This window comes from Schistocerca gregaria, chromosome 2 (assembly GCF_023897955.1).
Source record: "Schistocerca gregaria isolate iqSchGreg1 chromosome 2, iqSchGreg1.2, whole genome shotgun sequence".
In the NCBI taxonomy this organism is placed as follows: Eukaryota; Metazoa; Arthropoda; class Insecta; order Orthoptera; family Acrididae; genus Schistocerca; species Schistocerca gregaria.
This window is the reverse complement of record NC_064921.1, coordinates 206,290,326-206,310,695: the sequence shown is the minus strand read 5'-3', so window position 1 is coordinate 206,310,695 and position 20,370 is coordinate 206,290,326.

The window sequence follows — 20,370 nt, the reverse complement described above, 5'->3', positions numbered from 1 at the left end:
GTCTCGTATCACGAGATGACAGGCATCTTATCCGCATAGCTGTAACGGATCGTGCAGCCACGTCTCGATCCCTTAGTCAACAAATTGGGACGTTTGCAAGACAACAAACATATACACGAACAGTTCGACGACGTTTGCAGCTGCATGGACTATCACCTCAGAGACCATGGCTGCGGTTACCCTTGACGCTGCATCACAGACAGGAGCGTAGGCCGCGGTGGCCGAGCGGTTCTAGACTCTACAGTCTGGAAACGCGCGACCGCTACCGTCGCAGGTTCGAACCCTGCCTCGGGCATGGATGTGTGTGATGTCCTTAGGCTAGCTAGGTTTCAGTAGCTCTAAGTTCTAGCGGACTGATGACCTCAGAAGTTAAGTCCCATAGTGCTCAGAGCCATTTTGAACAGACAGGATGCTGTACTCAACGACGAACCTGGGTGCACGAGTGGCAAAACGTCATTTTTTCGGATGAATCCTGGTTCTGTTTACAACATCGTAATTTTCGTATCCGTGTTTGGCGACATCGCGGTGAATGCACACTGGAAGCGTGTATTTGTCATGACCATATTGGCGTATCACCCGGCGTGATGGTATGGGGTACCATTGGTTGGTTACACGTCTCGGTCACCTCTTGTTCGCACTGACGGCACTTTGAACAGTGGACGTTACATTTCAGATGTGTTACGACCCGTGGCTATACCCTTCATTCGATCCGTACGAACTCCTATGTTTCAGCAGGATAATGCACGATCGCATGTTGCAGGTCCTGTATGGGCCTTTCTGGATACAGAAAGTGCTCTACTGCTGCCTTGGCCAGCACATTCTCCTGATCTCTCACCAACTAAAAACGTCTGTTCAATGGTGGCCGAGCAACTGGCTCGTCACAATACGCCAGTCACTACTCTTCATGAACTGTGGTATCGTGTTGAAGCTGCATGGGCAGCTGTACCTGTACACGCCATCCAAGTTCTGTTTGGCTCAGTGCCCAGGCGTATCAAGGCCGTTATTACGGTCAGAGGCAGTTGTACTGGGTACTGATTTCTCAGGATCTATGCACCCAAATTGTATGAGAATGTAATCACATGTGAGCTCTAGTATAATATATTTGTCCAATGAATACCCGTTTATCATCTACATTTCTTCTTGATGTGGCAATTTTAATGGCCAGTAGTGTATTTGTGAGAGTGATCATGACGAGAAATGCGTTTTCCAACAGTCAACAAAAATTACTACTATTTCACGGAAATTTACCAAACGTACCATTGTGATAGGTTCTGCTGTGAGTATACAGCTAACTAGGGATGTGACTGCGAAATGAGTGTGAAATAAGTTGGTGAAGTGGGTGCTACAGGAGGCAATAAGCAACTACGAGCCCCTTATGACAGCAGACCGCTGAGGCAATCCGGGAGAGTGGCGATCTTTTGTCAGCAAAGCGGAGGCTTCTGTGACGCGTAGTGCCATCTAAGCACAGTCGCTTCCACAAGTACTAAGCAACAGCCATATACACAGAGGCAAAGCGAGCTACTCAAGAGTTAGTGGTCCTTTTCTAGCACTATCTAAGACCGTCTAATGGCTAGACGACAGTGATTTGCACTGTCAGATGATATGAGATACTCTACTCCTTCCCTTTCTTTTTCTTTTCTTTTCTTTTCTTTTCTTTTCTTTTCTTTTCTTTTCTATTACTTGTTCTAGAAATCTTAATTATCTTAGAACGGTGATGGCCAGATCGTCGACGCGAACTAATAGTGGTTCGCGCGAATATTTTCGGTAGATCATGGTGAACTTCGAATGGCTTACCTAGAATGCTGCTGACCTCAGACCGTAGCAGAAGCAACTGCTTGTTTCTTCCGCGCAGTTGCTGTTGCCAGTCAAGAATACTACATTGTCAGAGTCAAAGTCGCTTGGGTAGCCGCGATTTTGTGTGTTTCATACGAGAGCTGGAACTGTAATAGTGGCAACTATTTATTTACAGCTCGTACAAAATAGTTACGTGTTTCAAAGATTTACTGACCCTCAAGGTAGTCACTAGCATTGTGTATGACCCGTTGCCAGCGATGTGGAAGTCGTAGGAAACTCTTAGCAGCGCCAGTTGTGTTGGCGGTTCGAACGGTGCGGTCTATTGCCCGACGAGTTTGTAACAGTTCTGAAACGAATGCCGTGAAGTGTTTCCTTCAGTTTAGAAATCGACTTGAACTCACGAGTGCTTAAGTCAGGGGAGTGCAGTAGGTGGTAAAGCACTTAGCAGCTCCATCACTTAAGCAAATCAGTAACAGTTTGCACTGAACGTGCTTGAGCATTGTCCTGCAACATGATGGTCAGGTTCTGCAGAAAGTCTCATCACTTCTGTCTCTGAGCTGGTCGTAGATAGTGTTCCAAAAATGAACAGCATAGAGACTTTCCAATCAAAATTTAAATTACAGAAAACTACAGTATTCATCCAAAGCAAGAGCGAAACCTTTTTTAAACTTGTACAAAATGCAAAAGAAAGTAAGGAAAAAACACTAATAGCAGAGTAAAACATTTGATCCCAAATGAAGCTCCTGAGTAAGCCCGCAGGTTAACCGGACATAGAGATCCCTCCAGCACTCAGTGTGAACTCAGAAAATCTGAAAATAGAATGATGCCAGACTTCCGCGTTTGGGATTATGAAGCTTCCCCCTCTCAGTATCATTTCTTCCATGCCTCTGCCAGTCACAACAGGACACAGTAAAGTGTAGAGAGTCTGCAACCGATTTTTTTTAGTCATCTGAAAGTAGCACTTGCAACCTACATCCTCAATTATTTGCTGGATGTATTCCAATCTCTCTCTTCCTCTACAGTTTTTGCCCTCTACGTTTCCCTCTAGTACCCTGATGTCTTAACAGATGTTCTATCACCCTGTCCCTTCTCCTTATCAGTGTCTTCCACATCTTGCTTTCCTCTCCGATTCTGCGCAGAACCTCCTCATTCCTTACCTTAGTTGCCCACCTAAATCTCAACATTCGTCTGCGGCACCACATCTCAAATGTTTCGATTCTCTTCTGTATTGCAAAACGAGAAAAATTTATGTCCAATACCACATATTGTGAAATGTTTATGCTTGCCAGGGAAGCATCCCCTACTGCCCATCTGACGTCATAGCATTTAAGCCAAAGTAGCAGTTCTCTTTCTACATGTTGCTAAAGTCACAGCGTTCTCATTCTCACTTGGAAAAAAAAAAAAAAAAAAAAAAAGCAGAGCTGAACAGCTGTGGTTGGGGAAGGAATTCCACTGTCTCTCGGGTGAAATTCTAAGATTTTGACTTCCAAGAGAGGCGCCTCTCCAGCGCAAGGTGAGAACGCTCTTTCCACCTCGTAGTCTGGCAAACTATATTAAGAAAGCTTGTTCCGAGTTTTCGCCACAGCCTGAAGCCTATTGCACACTTCAGAGGCCGAAAAGACTTTCTACGTCCTGCTTCGGAAACGGTTCCACACTTGGCCCGAAAGCCAAATAGCATGCACTTTTGGACGTCAGATATATCGCCCCGTTTCCTCATTACGACAACGACTGCACTACTTTCCGCGCCTCCCCGACATTCTTCACGTACTCTCCACTGCTAGTTGCTTCCACCTGCTGTCTGTGTGTGGTTATTGGAAGTTAACGACGAACACGAGCGATGGTCACATTAATGTGATTGGTTTGTGTATATTTCTAAGGTTCCATGTCCAATCAAGTTCACCTGTAACTCGTGAAGTAAATTAATACTGTTTGTGAAAAATGCCCTCTTGCCTTCTGTTAAGCTGCCAGTGCGTTGACCATTTACATGGCTCTTTCCACCTCTGACACTTTGTATCCTTTTTTTTCCAAGGCAAATTACGAACAAAACCACACATCAATTTCTTTCATTACGAAGGTGTCCTGAAGAAACTTTTGCAAGAACGTAACCGCCTGCGGCTGAAATTTCTGTTCTAGACTATCAGATGACGAGATAGCAGTAGACTGAAACTGTGTCGTGCGGACACACGAGATTTGTAGCAATTTATGGTCTACACTCCGATCTGCCTAGCTATACCTAGATATACAGGGTGGTCCATCGATGGTGACTGGGCCAAATATCTCACGAAATAAACGTCAAACGAAAAAACTACAAAGAACGAAACTTGTCTAGCTTGAAGGGGAAAACCAGATGGCACTATGGTTGCGCGCTAGATGGCGCTGCCATAGGTCAAACGGACAGCATCTGTGTTTTTTAAAATAGGAACCCCCATTATTTATTACATATTAGTGTAGTACGTAAAGATATATGAATGCTTTAGTTGGACCACTTTTTTCGCTTCGTGATAGATGGCGCTGTAATAGTCACAAACATATGGCTCACAATTTTAGACGAACAGTTGGTAACAGGTAAGTTTTTTAAATTAAAATACAGAACGAAGATACGTTTGAACATTTTATTTCGGCTGTACCAGTGTAATACATGCACCTTTATGAACTTATCATTTCTCAGAATGCTTGCTGTTCCAGCGTTATTACTCAGAAATACCACATTAATGCAATAAATGCTCAAAATGATGTCCGTCAACCTCATTGCATTTGGCAATACGTGTAACGACATTCCTCTCAACAGCGAATAGTTCGCCTTCCGCAATGTTCGCAGATGCATTGACAAAGCGCTGACACTTGTTGTCAGGCGTTGTCGGTGGATCACGATAACAAACGTCCTTCAACTTTCCCCAGAGAAGGAAACCCGGGGACGTCAGATCCGGTGGACGTGCGGGCCATGGTATGGTGCTTCGACGACCAATCCACCTGCCATGAAATATGCTATTCAATACCGCTTCAACTGCACGCGAGCTATGTGCCGTACATCCATCATGTTGGAAGTACATCGCCATTCTGTCATGCAGTGAAACGTCTTGTAGTAACATCGGTAGAACATTACGTAGGAAATCAGCATACATTGCACCATTTAGATTACCATCGATAAAATGCGGCCAATTATCCTTCCTCCCATAACGCAGCACCATACATTAACCAGCCAAGGTCGCTGATGTTCCACTTGTCGCAGCCATCGTGAATTTCTCGTTGCCCAATAGTGCATATTATGACGGTTTACGTTACCGCTGTTGGTGAATGGCGCTTCGTCGCTAAATAGAACACGTGCAAAAAATCTGTCATCGTCCCGTGATTTCTCTTGTGCCCAGTGGCGGAACTGTATACGATGTTCAAAGTCGTCGCCATGCAATTCCTGATGCATAGAAATATGGTACGGGTGCAGTCGTTGTTGATGTAGCATTCTCAACACCGACGTTTCTGAGATTCCCGATTCTCGCGCAATTTGTCGGCTAATGATGTGCGGATTAGCTGCGACAGAAGCTAAAACACCTACTTGGGCATCATCATTTGTTGCAGGTCGTGGATGACGTTTCACGTGTGGCTGGACACTTCCTCTTTCCTTAAATAACGTAACTATCTGGCGAACGTTCCGGACACTTGGATGATGTCGTCCAGGATACCGAACAGCATACATAGCTCACGCCCGTTGGTCATTTTGAACACAATAGCCATACATCAACACGATATCGACCTTTTCCGCAATTGGTAAACTGTCCATTTCAACACGGGTAATGTATCACGAAGCAAATACCGTCCGCACTGACGGAATGTTACGTGATACCACGTAGTTATACGTTTGTGACTATTACAGAGCCATCTCTCACAAAGCGAAAGAAGTGGTCCAACTAAAACACTCATATTTTCTTATATACTACACGAATATGTAATAAAAAATGGGTGTTCCAATTTAAAAAAAAAACGCTGTTGATATCCGTTTGACCAATGGCATCGCCATCTAGCGGGCCAACCATAGCGCCATCTAGTTTCCGCTTCAAGCTAGACGAGTTTCGTTCTTTGTAGGTTTTTCATTTGTTGCTTATTTCGTGAGATATTTGGCCCGGTCACTATCAATGGACCACCCTGTACAGCTCCTCTCGGACTAGCCAGTGGTGGGTGCCGCAATAGACGCGAGAGCACAATGCCCGCGAGGTACGGAAGCATTAACAGCACAGGAGACGGCGCAAGGGCGGGGCTGCGCAGCGTCTCTCAGAGCCGTCGCCTGTCGCCACTTATCGTGACGCGTTAATTAACAGCGCGGGCTGAGTGACGTGCGCGCCAATACAGCGGGACGAGCATTCCGATAGTCTGGCGTCGCCAGCCGCCAGCCGGCCCAGCCCATTAGCGGGTGGCGCCAGTCAGCTGGCGACGCGGTGAAATATGGCCCGCCGAGTCCGCGTTTTTGTGGGCCTGCACCTGCCCGTGGCCGGAGGGCGCAGTCTACGTGGAGCCTTCCCCATTAGAACCCGCAGGCGTGGCCAGCCGAGCAGACAAAAGAGACTCTCCTTCACCCCTGCGTCACTGCAGAACGCCCTAGGGCACGCGAGGAAAACAGTGTACATTTCCTCTCAACTACGCTGCCCAACAAACAAACACGCCGGTTTTACCAACAGAAGTAGGCGAACCTGCTGACAAGAGAAACTACCCATCGCACCCCCTCAGATTTAGTGGTGGTTGGCCCATTGAATAGTCCGTGAAATACTGAACACAGATCAAGCATGAAAACAGGAAGAAGGTCTATTGAACTGTGGAAAAAAGAAGAAAAACAAGAGCAGTGAGCGGTCTAAATCTAATCTGTGCAATACAGAAAACTTCGTGATTGCGTGATCACGGATTTGGCCTGCAAAAGGGAGATCCGAGTTCACTTCACATTCGATTCTTTTTTTCCCACAAATTACGGACTTTTGTTCTGCTCATTGACGTGTCTGTTCGCTGTATTCAAGTTTGTGTATGTGTTTGCAACAGCGACATGTAACGAAGAGACCTCCTGACGTACATACCTCCTATTTTTTGTACACAGATACCACACGTTATGCCTCTTGCGTTCAGTTTTGGAAGTTTGACTCTTGAATTTATTTAGTTGTAACATAGTTCACACCCGTTTATGTGTTGTTTTATTTCTGTGAGAGTTCTATGAGGTATCTCGCCTGCTATCACTATTTTCCGTAGTCCAGTAAACCTTCTTCCAGTTTTCATGCTTGATCTGTGTTCAGTTTTTGATGGGCTGTCCAATAGGCCAACTTCCCCACAAAATCTGAGGAGGTTGCGACTGGAAGTTTACCAAGTGGCGGTACTGTGAAGTGTCAAAAAATGTTCAAATGTGTGTGAAATCTTATGGGACTTAATTGCTGAGGTCATCAGTCCCTAAGCTTACACACTACTTAACCTAAATTACCCTAAGGACAAACACACACACCCATGCCCGAGGGAGGACTCGAACCTCCGCCGGGATCAGCCGCACAGTCCATGACTGCAGCGCCTGAGAACGCTCAGCTAGTTACCGCGCGGCACTGTGAAGTGTCACTCGTGCGGCTATGAAATGTTATAATATTTTTGCAGAGCTCAAGACACTTGAAGTATTTTCTTCTTTTCACATTCACTGGACTACAGATACGTCTGTCTCCACGCATGTCTTTTTTTTTTTTTCAGGAATGAACAACCTGGTGGGAAGATGATCAAACCAACCTGAAACTGGAAAAGACAAAGCAAATTATCATAAAAATGTCACTGGTCGCAGTTTTTTTTCAATTTTACAACATCTCTTAAACTCTTTTTTACACTACTGGCCATTAAAATTGCTAGACCACGAAGATGACGTGCTACAGACGTAAAAATTAGCCGACAGGAAGAAGATGCTGTAATATGCAAATGATTAGCTTTTCAGAGCATTCACACAAGGTTGACGCCGGTGGCGACACCTACAACGTGCTGATCTGAGGAAAGTTTGCAACCAATTTCTCGTACACAAACAGCAGTTGACCGGAGTTGTCTGGTAAAATGTTGTGATTCCTCGTGTATAGAGGAGAAATGCGCAACATCACGTTTTCGACTTTGATAAAGGTCGGATTGAAGCGTATCGCGATTGCAGTTTATCGCATCGCGACATTGTCGAGATCCAATGACTGTTAGCAAAATATGGAATCGGTGGGTTCAGGAGGGTAATACGGAACGCCCTGCTGTATCCCAACGGTCTCGTATCACCAGCTCTCGAGATGACAGGCATCTTATCCGCATGGCTGTAACGGATCGGGCAGCCACGTCTCGATCCCTGACTCAACAGATGGGCACGTTTGCAAGACAACAACGATCAGCACGAACAGTTCGACGACGTTTGCATCAGCATGGACTATCAGCTCGGAGACCATGGCTGCGGTTACCCCTGACGCTGCATCACAGGCAGGACCGCCTGCGATGGTGTACTCAATGACGAACCTGGGTGCACGAATGACAAAACGTCATTTTTTCGGATGAATCCAGGTTCTGTTTACAGCATAATGATGGTAGCACCCGTGTTTGGCGACATCGCTGTGAAAGCACATTGGAAGCATGTTTTCGTCGTCGCCATACTGGCGTATCACTCAGCGTGATGGTATGATGTGTCATTGGTTACACGTCTCGATCACCTCTTGTTCGCACTGACGGTACTTTGAACAGTGGCTCTACCCTTCATTCGATCCCTGCGAAACCCTTCATTTCAACAGGGTAACGCACGACCGCATGTTGCAGGTCCTGTATGGGCCTTTCTGGATACGGAAAATGTTCGAGTGCTGCCCTGGCCAGCACATTCTCCAGATCTCTCACCAATTGAAAACGTCTGGTCAATGGTAGCCAAGCAACTGGCTCGTCACAATACGCCAGTCACTACTCTTGATGAAATGTCGTATCGTGTTGAAGCTGCATGGGCAGCTGCACCTGTAGACGCCATCCCAGCTCTGTTCGACTCAATGCCCAGGCGTATCAAGGCCGTTACTACGGCCAGAGGTGGTTGTTCTGGGTACTGATTTCTCAGGATCTATGCACCCAAGTTGCGTGAAATCACATGTCAGTTCTAGTATAATATATTTGTTCAATGAATAGTCATTTATCATCTGCATTTCTTCTTGGTGTAGCAATTTTAATGGCCAATAGTGTAGTAACACGTGTCGTAGCTCTCGATGCTACACCTCTAGACAGGAAACAAAATTATTTGAGTGCCTGTGTACCACCTGAGGAAAGTCGCTTATTTCAGGAAGAGTACAATGTTCCACAGAAGTGTCTCCTCGCAGAATTGTCACCCCACAGAAGTGTATGTACCAACACCGAAGCTACGTCTGCCTCCGTTTCATTATCCGACAATGCTAACTGTAGAATTGTACGCTGTGGTCGCAGTGTCACCGATATAGGTGGATTCCGCCATCGGCCGAAAACAACCGGTCTTTTCACTTCAGTACGTTACGACGCGTGCGGTAAAAATGCAGCTTATCCCATCGCCCGAACGCAACGATTTCAGACAACAATCGGTGAAAATCAAATCAGTTTTATTTCTCCGGTCCTATCGGCCGATTCAGTACGATACATAGCCGGCCGCTGTGGCCGAGCGGTTCTAGGCGCTTCAGTCCGGAACCGCATGACTGCTACGGCCACAGGTTTGAATCCTGCCACAGGCGTGGATGTGTGTGATGTCCTTAGGATAGTTAGGTTTAAGTAGTTCTAAGTTCTAGGGGACTGATGACCTCAGATGTTAAGTCCCATAGTGCTCAGAGCCATTTGAACCATTTAAGTGGTTTCATTTTCCGGAGAGCCCATAAGGGCACAAGTGATGCCGAACGTTCTGGACGCCCTGTGGAGGTTACGACTCCAGAAATCATTGATAAAATATGTGATATGGTGATGGATGCCAGAAGAGTTAAGGTGCGTGAGATTTCTAGTCTTCTAAGTCTTCTTATAAAAAACGCTGTCCTTGGTTCGCCTTCCCCTCAACATTTTCTGTGTGTTCTAGATATGATCTTGAAAAGCAAGATTACTACCCCTCGGGTTTGCTGGATTTATTTGTAGATGTGCTGACATACGTGAATTAATCTACAATAACTGTGATTCAGCATACGTGTGAAAGTCAAACATAAAGTTTAGAATAAAATGCTGTGATTACGAAGAGCACTGAAAAGTGGAAACACATTACACTACATTTTCAAACCATTTCATGTAATAGGACCACCAGCCTACTCGTATAAAAACGACAGTAAACGATAATAATAATTTGTTGACAGCTAATGTCTAGTTATCGCAACCCAAAAAAACCTACTGAAACGTCCCCTTTGAAAAATTATACAAGACTGTGCTTAAACTGACACACAGTATTCTTTCGCGCAACGCAATCTGACTTTTAAAAATCCCTACGAAAGAATGGCCCTGACTAACATTAACCTATACGTTTCACAAATCACTTACCTCACAAAAATCTTGGTTACTCGAACTACTGCAATACAGCAAGCGCCACTTCTGCCACCTAAATAAAAGATTCAAACTACGGAAGGCACTAACTACTGATAGGGATAGTAAGCAAATGAAGGATTTTAATAGAGAACAAACAATGAATTTACCTTAATAGTCATAATATATATAGCAGTTCATGACATCCAGTCTTACAAATTTCAAAACTCCGCCATCTCTCTGCGCACGTCCATCACTGCTGGTGACTCACCTCCAACTGCGCAACGCTACGCGCTGTTAACATCCAGCCGCCCAACACTACAATGGCGAGTATTACAACAATGCCAACCAGCCACTGACTGCAGACAACACAGCCAGTGATTTTTCATACAGAGCTCCATGTGGCGTTACCAATAAAAAAACCTAAACAGCCTACTTACACTACTACAGTAAGTTTAAGCGTATAATACGCCATTCTTCTCACTTGAACAAATTGTTTTTAAGCTGTCATTTACCACCTAAAACTTCCGATAAAATGCCTACTTGTGGTTTACAATAATTCTGCGATTTCAGTCCGTAGATTCTGAGCAATACCCCGATTTGATATGTTTCATCCTCAAGATGCCACAAATTCCTTCTTTGACTAAACATGTATTTCTCACAGTCCATATTTCGTATTAAAAATGGTTCAAATGGCTCTGAGCACTATGGAACTTAACATCTGAGGTCATCAGTCCCCTCGAACTTAGAACTACTTAAACCTAACTAACCTAAGGACATCACACACATCCACGCCTGTGGCAGGATTCAAACCTGTGACCATAGCAGTCACGCGGTTCCGGACTGAAGCGCCTAGAACCGTTCCGCCACAGCGGCCGGCCATATTTCGTATTGAATCGGCCGATATGATCGAAGAAATCAAACGTATTTGATTTTCACCGATTGTTGTCCGAAATCTGTGCGTTCGGGCGATGGGATCAGCGAAGTGACTTCGCCTGAAGATGATGGATACGGAATCTACTGAAACGTCGCGACAAGACGACACCACCACTCGGCTGATAACCCGAGAAGATTTCAGAGCCGAGAAAGCTTGCAATCACCTTCTGCTCCTGATTCTGTTTGGCTGGAAGGAAGAGTAGCTAAATAATTTCGTGGAGCTCGCGAGATCGTTAGGTCAGCCAGAAGCCCTCGTCGGGTGCACAAGTCGTATGCCCTCTGTGTCAGTTGTGCTGTTTTCATAGAAGCTGCGAGGTATTTTAAAGAGACTCCTGGCCAAAAATACTGCACTCATATTTCGAGGCACGAGTAGCTAGCTCGATGGTGGTGTTTCACTAAACGAAACGGACTAGCCGAGGTTTAAATTAAGCAAACGAACAAACAAATTTTATTTGTTCCCGTGGAAATCTGAGTGTTGAGCTTTAGAGAGACTTTTTCCTTTTCTAAGCACTGAATTGAATTTCTATTTAATGACGTGGAGATTATCGGCGGGTTATCTAGGAGCCATTTCGTGGCGATACAGGAATTGTAAGGTGGTGTACATATTGCAGCCCTAAGGTCAACTCTCGGAATTATCCTGAAAGTAGCTGTATTGCTACAAGGCTTTCATTAATGATTTTGGGGTAGACAAGCCTAACCCTATTTCGAGTTTCACCTGAGGGAATTACATGGGCCAGTTACATTAATGTGACCACCGCCTGTGTTCGACGTCAAAGTGCAATAACTACTCACAGACAGCAGTTGGCAGCACTGGTTGTGAAGGACATACGAACTGTGACAGGAAGACGCGAGAAAACAGTGGAGTCATGGCTGTAACGTAGAAACGGAGCGATTTATTCGACGTACAAAAAGGGACAATCATTGGCTTTCGGGCTAGGGGTGGAAACATTTCCGTAGCGCCAAGTTTGTGAACTTTTCGTGTGCCGCCGTGGTTACAATATGCCGTACATGGCAAAATGGCGCTGTCCAAATTCGACGCCGAGGTGACTGTGCAGAACTGCGGGCCATTGCTGACAGTGATCAATCAACGACGGCTGTGGAGATGTACGCGGGCGAGTAGACGTGCAACTGTTGAGGAACTGACCACCCGAATGAATTGAGGGACTACCAACAGTGTCTCCTCAGCGACCGTTCAGCGAACGTTGCTGCTTGTAGGCCTCCAGAGCGGGAGCCTGGTTCATGCACCCACGCTGACTGCTCTTCATCGGCGACGAAAGCTAGAATTTGCACTCCAATATCTCATCCGGACGTCCACTGAGAGGCGACAGGTGGCCTTTCTAGATGAATCACGTTTCAAGCTCCGTCGAAGAGATGGCCGTTGCCCTGTACGTCGTGAGATGTCAGAAAGCGAACACCCTGTAACAATCGTCGGAAGGGTCCAGGCCAGGGGGCAGTCCCTCGGTGATCTCGTCATCCTGGAAGACAGAATGGATCTACACAAGTAGGCACCTATCCTTGGGGACCAGATCCACATGTACATGCAGTTTGTTTTCGTCGGCGCAACGGCATCTATCAGCAGGACAATTCGACGTGTCTCACCGTTCGCAGTGTACGTGCGTGGTTCGAAGTACAGCAGGATGAGTTTACCGTACTGTCCTGTCCACCAAACGTCCCGGATTCAAACCCAATCGAGAATCTGTGAGACCACCTCGATCGGGCTATTCGCACCATGGATGCTCAACCGAGAAACACAGTGCAGCTGCCCACGCCACTGGAACCGGGATGGTTCCACATCTCTGTCGATACCTTCGAGAGCCTCATTGACTCTCTTCCTGCTTATTTAGGCTTTTGACAAGCAGTCACATGAAAGTGACTGGTCGGTTTAGATCAGGAAATGAGACACTAAAAGTAGTAAACGACATTCGCTATTTTGACAGCAAAATAAGTGGTAACGGCGGAAGTAGGGAGCGTAAAAAATACAAATTGGTAGTATCAAGAAAATCGTCGCTGAGAAAGAGAAGTATGGCAACATCGGATGCTGATTTAATTGTTATGAATCTTTTCTGGAGATATTTGTCTGCCGTGTAGCCTTCTACGAAAGGCAAACGTGGACGGTAAACAGTTCAGACAAGAAGAAAATAGAAGCCTTTCAAATGGGATGCCACAGAAGAATGCTGAAAATTTTGTTGGTAGATCGAAACAAATGAAGAGCTCATGAATCGACATGGGGAACGAGAAATTTATGGCATGACTAAAAGAACGTATCGCTTGATAAGGAGACATCCTGAAGCAACACAGAATTGTTAATTTGATAATGAAACGAAGTGTGGGGGTAAAAACTGCAGAGGGAGGGCAGGGCTTGAGTACGGTGATGAGGCTGAAACGGATGTAAGGTGCGGTAGTTACGCAGAGGTGATGCGTAGCTTGGAGAGTTGCATCAAACCAACCTTCGGACTGATGACCATAGGAAACTACCTTTTGACTCCTGTAGATTTTAATAAGTTCTGCATTGAATTTACTCGATCACTAATGCGCGTCAGACATTTGAGAATTCTGTGTGGACACAAAGACGAGAAACAACAAACTGAATAACAGCATACTCATAGATGTTTTGCGCGACATATTTCCGACTACATCCATTCCACACACTACGATTACGCTGCGCTGACAAAATTTGACCACACAGACTAGTTCTGCTCAGACTACCATTTCAAACTTCAGGTTTGTGCTCGTCTCATATCTCTGCAAATTTTCGGACCAAACGTTTCGATTTGCTTGCGCAGTTGTGATACGTATGCTATGATTGTGGGGGATGAAATATCACCCACTGGTAAAGGACGGACCTAAGATTGGAACGTATAGGAGATGCATTCTGGTTGGATACGTAATTTCTGCAGTCAGAAATATGACCAGAAACGAATGAAACTAGGAATGGGGAACCGAAGAGTTTTGCAAGAGCTCCTGATAGAGACAAATCCACTAGATATGATACATAATTCCACTCGCCAGGTGAGAAAGAGGCGATTCCTAATGACAATGCCAGACTGAAAATCAGTCGTGGCTACTACCGTCAACACCTGTATAGAATTCACGTCATACTACAAAAATACTCAAACTTCAGGGAGTTACCGGAAGTAATCACGTATACTTCAACTGCCCTATACAGGAAGGTATCAAATTACCGACTTCAGAAGCTGCTTAAAAAGAGACAAGAACTACCTTCGAAGGTACTGGTGTTCTTGACAACAGTGAACCTAAAAATCTGTATATGCTTGTGTTAAGCCTGTTGAAAGCTACCATTAAAATATAATTGTTCAGTTTGTGTGTGTGTGTGTGTGTGTGTGTGTGTGTGTGTGTGTGTGAGTGTGCGCGTGTGTGGAAAGGCAGCCATGTAGATTTAAGTTCTCTCTATTGTTGCATACAGAGGTCAAAAAATAAAATAATGTAAAAGTCCATTTATGTATATAACTGCATCCGTTTACGCCGTCCCAATGCTCTGTCGCATACGTTACCCCTCACCCCTCCATTCACAGACAATAGCATTTGCAATTCAATTCGGTTGCGTCCATTTGTTTTACCATCTGTTACAAGTATGCCTGCAGATGTTTGGCCGTAGTGAATTTAGTTTACTACTCTGTGGGAACTAAATATTCAGATACTATTTAAAACTAGGCCAAAGACGAGTGAAAGCCTTTGCATATCTTCAAGTTAATATTAGCGTTGAGTACAGGTGAGTAATTAAACTGAATAAATTTGGAGACTGAATTTATGGTCTTGGAACTAATTATAACCACCAACATTACACAGCGACGAGACCTATATTTGATTAAGAAAATTTTCACTGTATCCACATTTCTCTCTTTCGCGACAAATAATTTCGCATCATTTCGTTTTATTTCTCATTAAATAATCAGGAAAACTATAGTTCATTATTGATATTTGCTTTCGAAACTAGTACACTGAAAGCATGCTGTCGGTGAACTGAATGAAAAGTAAAGATAAAAAGTTAGGCGTTGTAGATACTTTTTCTTATTTTTTCGCTTCATATTTGCAGCTTTACTGCTACACTATTACTACGCAATGTGTGGAAATGCAGCTATAAAAAAGTACGTCTCGTAATAGATGTGGTCCTAATACGAACCCTTGCTTATTCTGTCTGCACGTTAATTGTACTTTTTGTACTTCTGATTCCTTTGACAGTAAACGCTCATGATTTTACATGAGACATACGGACAAAATTCTGATATAACGCAAGCGACATTAGAAACACTGAAGATGCGTTCATTGCGTCGACCAACCGCGCAGGAGGAGGTACTGAGAGTGGTATAACGAACTGTCAGCAATAGAGTCAGTTTGCAATGTTCTGTGGAAAGAGTCACTATACACTAATGAGTCAAAACATTATGAGCACTGCCCACCGCGGCGTTGAATGCTGCCTGGTAGCGTTTTCGACACGTGGCGCGGCAAGGAAAACATGTAAGCGGAGCAGACAAGGAAGGGGAATAAACCTTGCGAAGATATCGGCTGCAAATTGGGAATCCATTGAGATAAGCGGCTTTGACAAAGGGCAGATTATTACTACGCAGAGCCTGAAAACCGGTATCTCGAAAACTACGAAGCTGATCGAATGGTCACGTGCTACTGTCGTGAGCATCTACGAAAAGAGCTAGAAGGGAAGTAGAACTTCACTACGCTCTAAATGTCGAATGTCCACGGCTCTTCACAGAACGTGGAGTTAGGATGCTTGTCTGTTCTGTAAAGTAGAATAGATGGTGGTCTGTGGCATCTCTGCCGAAAGAGCACAATGATGGTGCACGCACAAGGGTTTCGGAGCACACCGTTCATCGTGCAGTGTTGAACATGGGGGTCCGCAGCAGACAACCCCTACGTGTTCACGTGTTAACCCAACGATACCGTCAGTTTCGATTGCAGTCGGCACGGGATCATCGGGATTCGGTCGTTGATCAGTGGAAACGTGTCGGCTCTTTGAGTGAATCACATTTCTGCTACACTAGGTCGACGAGCTGCCAACGAGGTGAACGACGTCTCGAAACGTGCAACGGGACACGGACATAGGTTGGTGGGAAGAGTGTTGTTTCCTACGGAAGTCATTCTCTTGCACTTTCATGGTACCCGTGGTAGAAATCGAAGGCAAGCTGGCAGCTGCGAACCACCTACATTCCGTCTTCCCCGACAAAGGTGTCATCTTTCAGCAGTATAATTGTCTGTGTCTCTGAGTCACATCCGCGCTGTAGTGGTTTGAGAAGCATTATAGTGAACTCACGTTGATGTCTCGGCAACCAAATCCGACTGATGTAAACCCTTTGGAACCCATCTGGGTCGCTGTCGGGCGTCATCACTGCGTACGCAAATTAGCGGCCCGTTATTTACGCGAATTACATGATCTGTGCGTAGACGTCTAATGCTACATATCTCCACAAACTTACCAACAATCAGTCGCATACCTCTTACGCAGTATCGGTCCAGAAACGGACAAGCAAGCTGTTAGGAAGGTGGTCATATTGTTTGTTCTCGTCAGTGTGTATCTCAACAGAAGAAAAGCTTTAGTATCATTTAAATTTAATATGTACACTAAGTTTAACAACAAATTATCAGTGTGCTGTTTAATACTGTGTTGTGCTCACGCCATCTAAACGTAACCTAATGAATTAGCACCAAAGCCTTTGCTTTGAGACAGTCTGTTGCTTTCTCTTTACATTTTGTATTGAAGCCTAAAACTTACTTGAGGATGTTAGCATTTTTCAAATAATATAGCTTTCCAAAACATTAACAACAGAGGTCTGTATACAATAAACTACAATTCGACTTGTCTTGCAAGCTTACAATGAAGGATGCTACTTAGAACTCAGCTGGAACTTTGCAATCCCTAAGATTACTTAGTCAGATAATTTGTCGAAAGAATGGATAATGCATATTTTTATAAATTTTGATAGAAATTTCTTGCTTTATGTTAGACGAAGCTTGTTGAATACCTGCACATAACTTGGCAATAAAGACCATTAACTAACGGATTTACAGAGAAGACAGTCTAACGATTCCATGATACTTACAGAGGCATCTACAAAATATGAGGACTTGCTGCTTCCTTCTACATCTACATCTACATGGATACTCTGAAAATCACATTTCAGTGCCTGGCAGAGGGTTCATCGAACCACCTTCGCAGTTCTCCATTATTCCAATCTCGTACAGCGCGCGGAATGAACGGACACCTATATCTTTCCCTACGAGCTCTGATTTCCCTTATTTTATCGTGGTGATAGTTTCTCCCTATGTAGGTCGGTGTCAACAAAATATTTTCGCGTTCGGAGGAGAAAGTTGGTGATTGGAATTTCGTGAGAAGGTTTCGTCTAACGAAAAACGCCTTTGTTCAGTGACACTCTCTCCCATATTTCGCGATAATACAAAACGTACTACCCTTCTTTTAACTTTTGCGATGTACTCCGTCAATCCTATCTGGTAAGGATCTCACACCACACTACAGTATTCTAAAAGAGGACGGACAAGCGTAGTGTAGGCAGTCTCCTTAGTAGATTGTTACATTTTCTAAGTGTCCTGCCAATAAAACGCAGTCTTTGGTTAGTCTTCCCCACAACATTTTCTATGTGTTCCTTCCAATTTAAATTGTTCGTAATTGTAATTCCAAGGAAATTAGCTCAAGTTACGGCCTTTAGATTTGACTAATTTATCATGTAACCGAAGTTTAACGGACTCCTTTTAGCACTCATGTCGACCTCACACTTTTTGTTATTTAGAGACAACGGCCAATTTTCACACCATTCATATATCTTTTCTAAATCATTTTGCAATCTGTTTTGATCTTCTGATGACTTTATTAGTCGATAAACGACGGCGTCATCTGCAAACAACCTAAGACGGCTGTTCAGATTTTCTCCCAAATCGTTTATATAGATAAGGAACAGCAAAGGGCCTATAACACTGCCTTGGAGAGCGCCAGAAATCACTTCTGTTGTACTCGATGACTTTCCACCGATTACTACGAACTGTGACCTCTGACAGGAAATCACAAATCGAGTGACATAACTGAGACGATATTCCATAAGCACGCAATTTCACAACAAGCCGCTTGTGTCGTATAGTGCCAAAGCCTCCGGTAATCCAGAAATACGGAATCAATCTGAAATTCCTTGTCAATAGCACTCAACACTTCATGCGAATAAAGAGCTAATTGATTTTCACAAGATCGATGTTTCCTAAATCCATATTCACTGTGTGTCAATAGACACTTTTCTTCGAGGTAATTCAGAATGTTCGCCGCGCGGAATTAGCTGATAGGTCTAAGACGCTGCAATCGTGGACTGTGCGGCTGGTCCCGGCGGAGGTTCGAGTTCTCCCTCGGGCATGGGTGTGTGTGTTTGTCCTTAGGATAATTTAGGTTCAGTAGTGTGTAAGCTTAGGGACTGATTACCTTAGCAGTTAAGTCCCATAAGATTTCACACACATTTGAACATTTGTTATCAGAAACTGCACCCGAATGAAGTTATTTTTCTCATGAAAAAGGCATTGTGGTTAAAAATGGTTCTTGATAAGAACCTTTTACATTGTTTAGTACCAAATTGTGAATTGTGTTTCTATCTGACAGTTTGACGTGCATTAGTGTAACAGAGATCAAGGACAAATAAACCAGATAATCAATATTCAACAATATTGTCTTTCCCTGCTATTGCGAACTCTAATAGCGCTAAAGTAGTAAAAAAAATTAGCTAAAAGAGTGCATAATATTCTGAAAGAAGTCTATCATCATTACATCAGGTGGAAATAGAATTATTATGAGCGGCATGGAATGATGTATCTACATCTGTAATCCAGACTCAGATGGTCAAATGGTCTAGCACCATTGTTGCTTCCAGATGTGGCACCTCTGTGTACTGTATGCCTCACCAAGTACACACGTCAGTTAGCAAAAAATTTAATTAGCTATTATAAAATTGTTAAGGCTTTCGTGGCCACGTGTTGATAAACTGCCTGTTGGCTTGTGTCTCGGTTTCTTCGGCCGGCGTCTATTTGATTTTTCTGAGGTTCCGCCAGCACGAGTGGCTGGCATTGTCAAAGCTTCATCATCCATCGCTGGTGGTCGACTCCAACCAGCAATGAGGAGGGTGAAGCTTTGACAATGCCAGCCACTCGTGCTGGCGAAACGTCAGAAAAATCAACAAAAATGTCGGCGCGAAGAACTCAAGACAGGAGCCAATGAGCAGTTTCTTTTTTTTTTTTTTTTGTTAGCTATCATTTGTTCTACAGTAAATATGCACAAGAAGTAATACTTCTTATTTTTTTATCATTCCTGGTGCTGCACTTTTAATGAGCAGCCACGTGTAACGTACGAGGCATTCGAACCGAAACAGAATACTGGAAACCTCTTTGCTCAATGCCAGCGCCCCCGCGTCGTACCACTCGGGTCCGTGACGTCATTACGAGCATAGTTTGCACAGTGCACGGTGCACGGGTTACACCCCCGCGGTGCCCACGCGATACCCATCGGCTGCGCCGCGCCTTATCGCGGCTTTTTAATCTGCGCCGGCCGATACAAACACCAGATGTTGCCGGAAGGCCCGTCAGGGGTTTCCAGCAGACAGCAGACAGCCCCACCTTGAGGCCCCCCAGGCCGCTGCCATCTAACGCCTAATTGGCTGTGTCGGAGCTGGCTGCTTAGTGTCACGGCGACTCTTGACGAATGCAAAGATCGTCTATTGCAGTAAAAGCATCTTCATCTAGTTTGCTACAAGTGGTCCTCGCGGAGCAGAAAAATGGTATCTGCACCCTCCACGAGTACATTATCAGCATCAGTAAATTTAAATGTCGGTTTTATCGAAATTGGACATACTTGCCGGCAGGGAGTTCTACGATTCTTTATATTAAAGAAAACAGATCTTTTTTTTCCATCTCTAGTGCGCTGTTTTTATTATTTCCAACTGATCGACTGTAAGTAAGTAAACTGTTTGTTACGAGGGGCGTTTGAAAAGTCCTAAAGTCCGTGCAGTCCGAGAGATGGTACCACCGGCGCGTATCGAGGTCATGTTTAGTTAATAGCATCTTTGGAAAGAGTGCGCACGAAGTTTCGGCCATACTGGTCTATTTCTTTGCGTTTGGCATTAATGTGAATCAAGGAAGTCGTGTATTTGTAAAAAAAAAAAA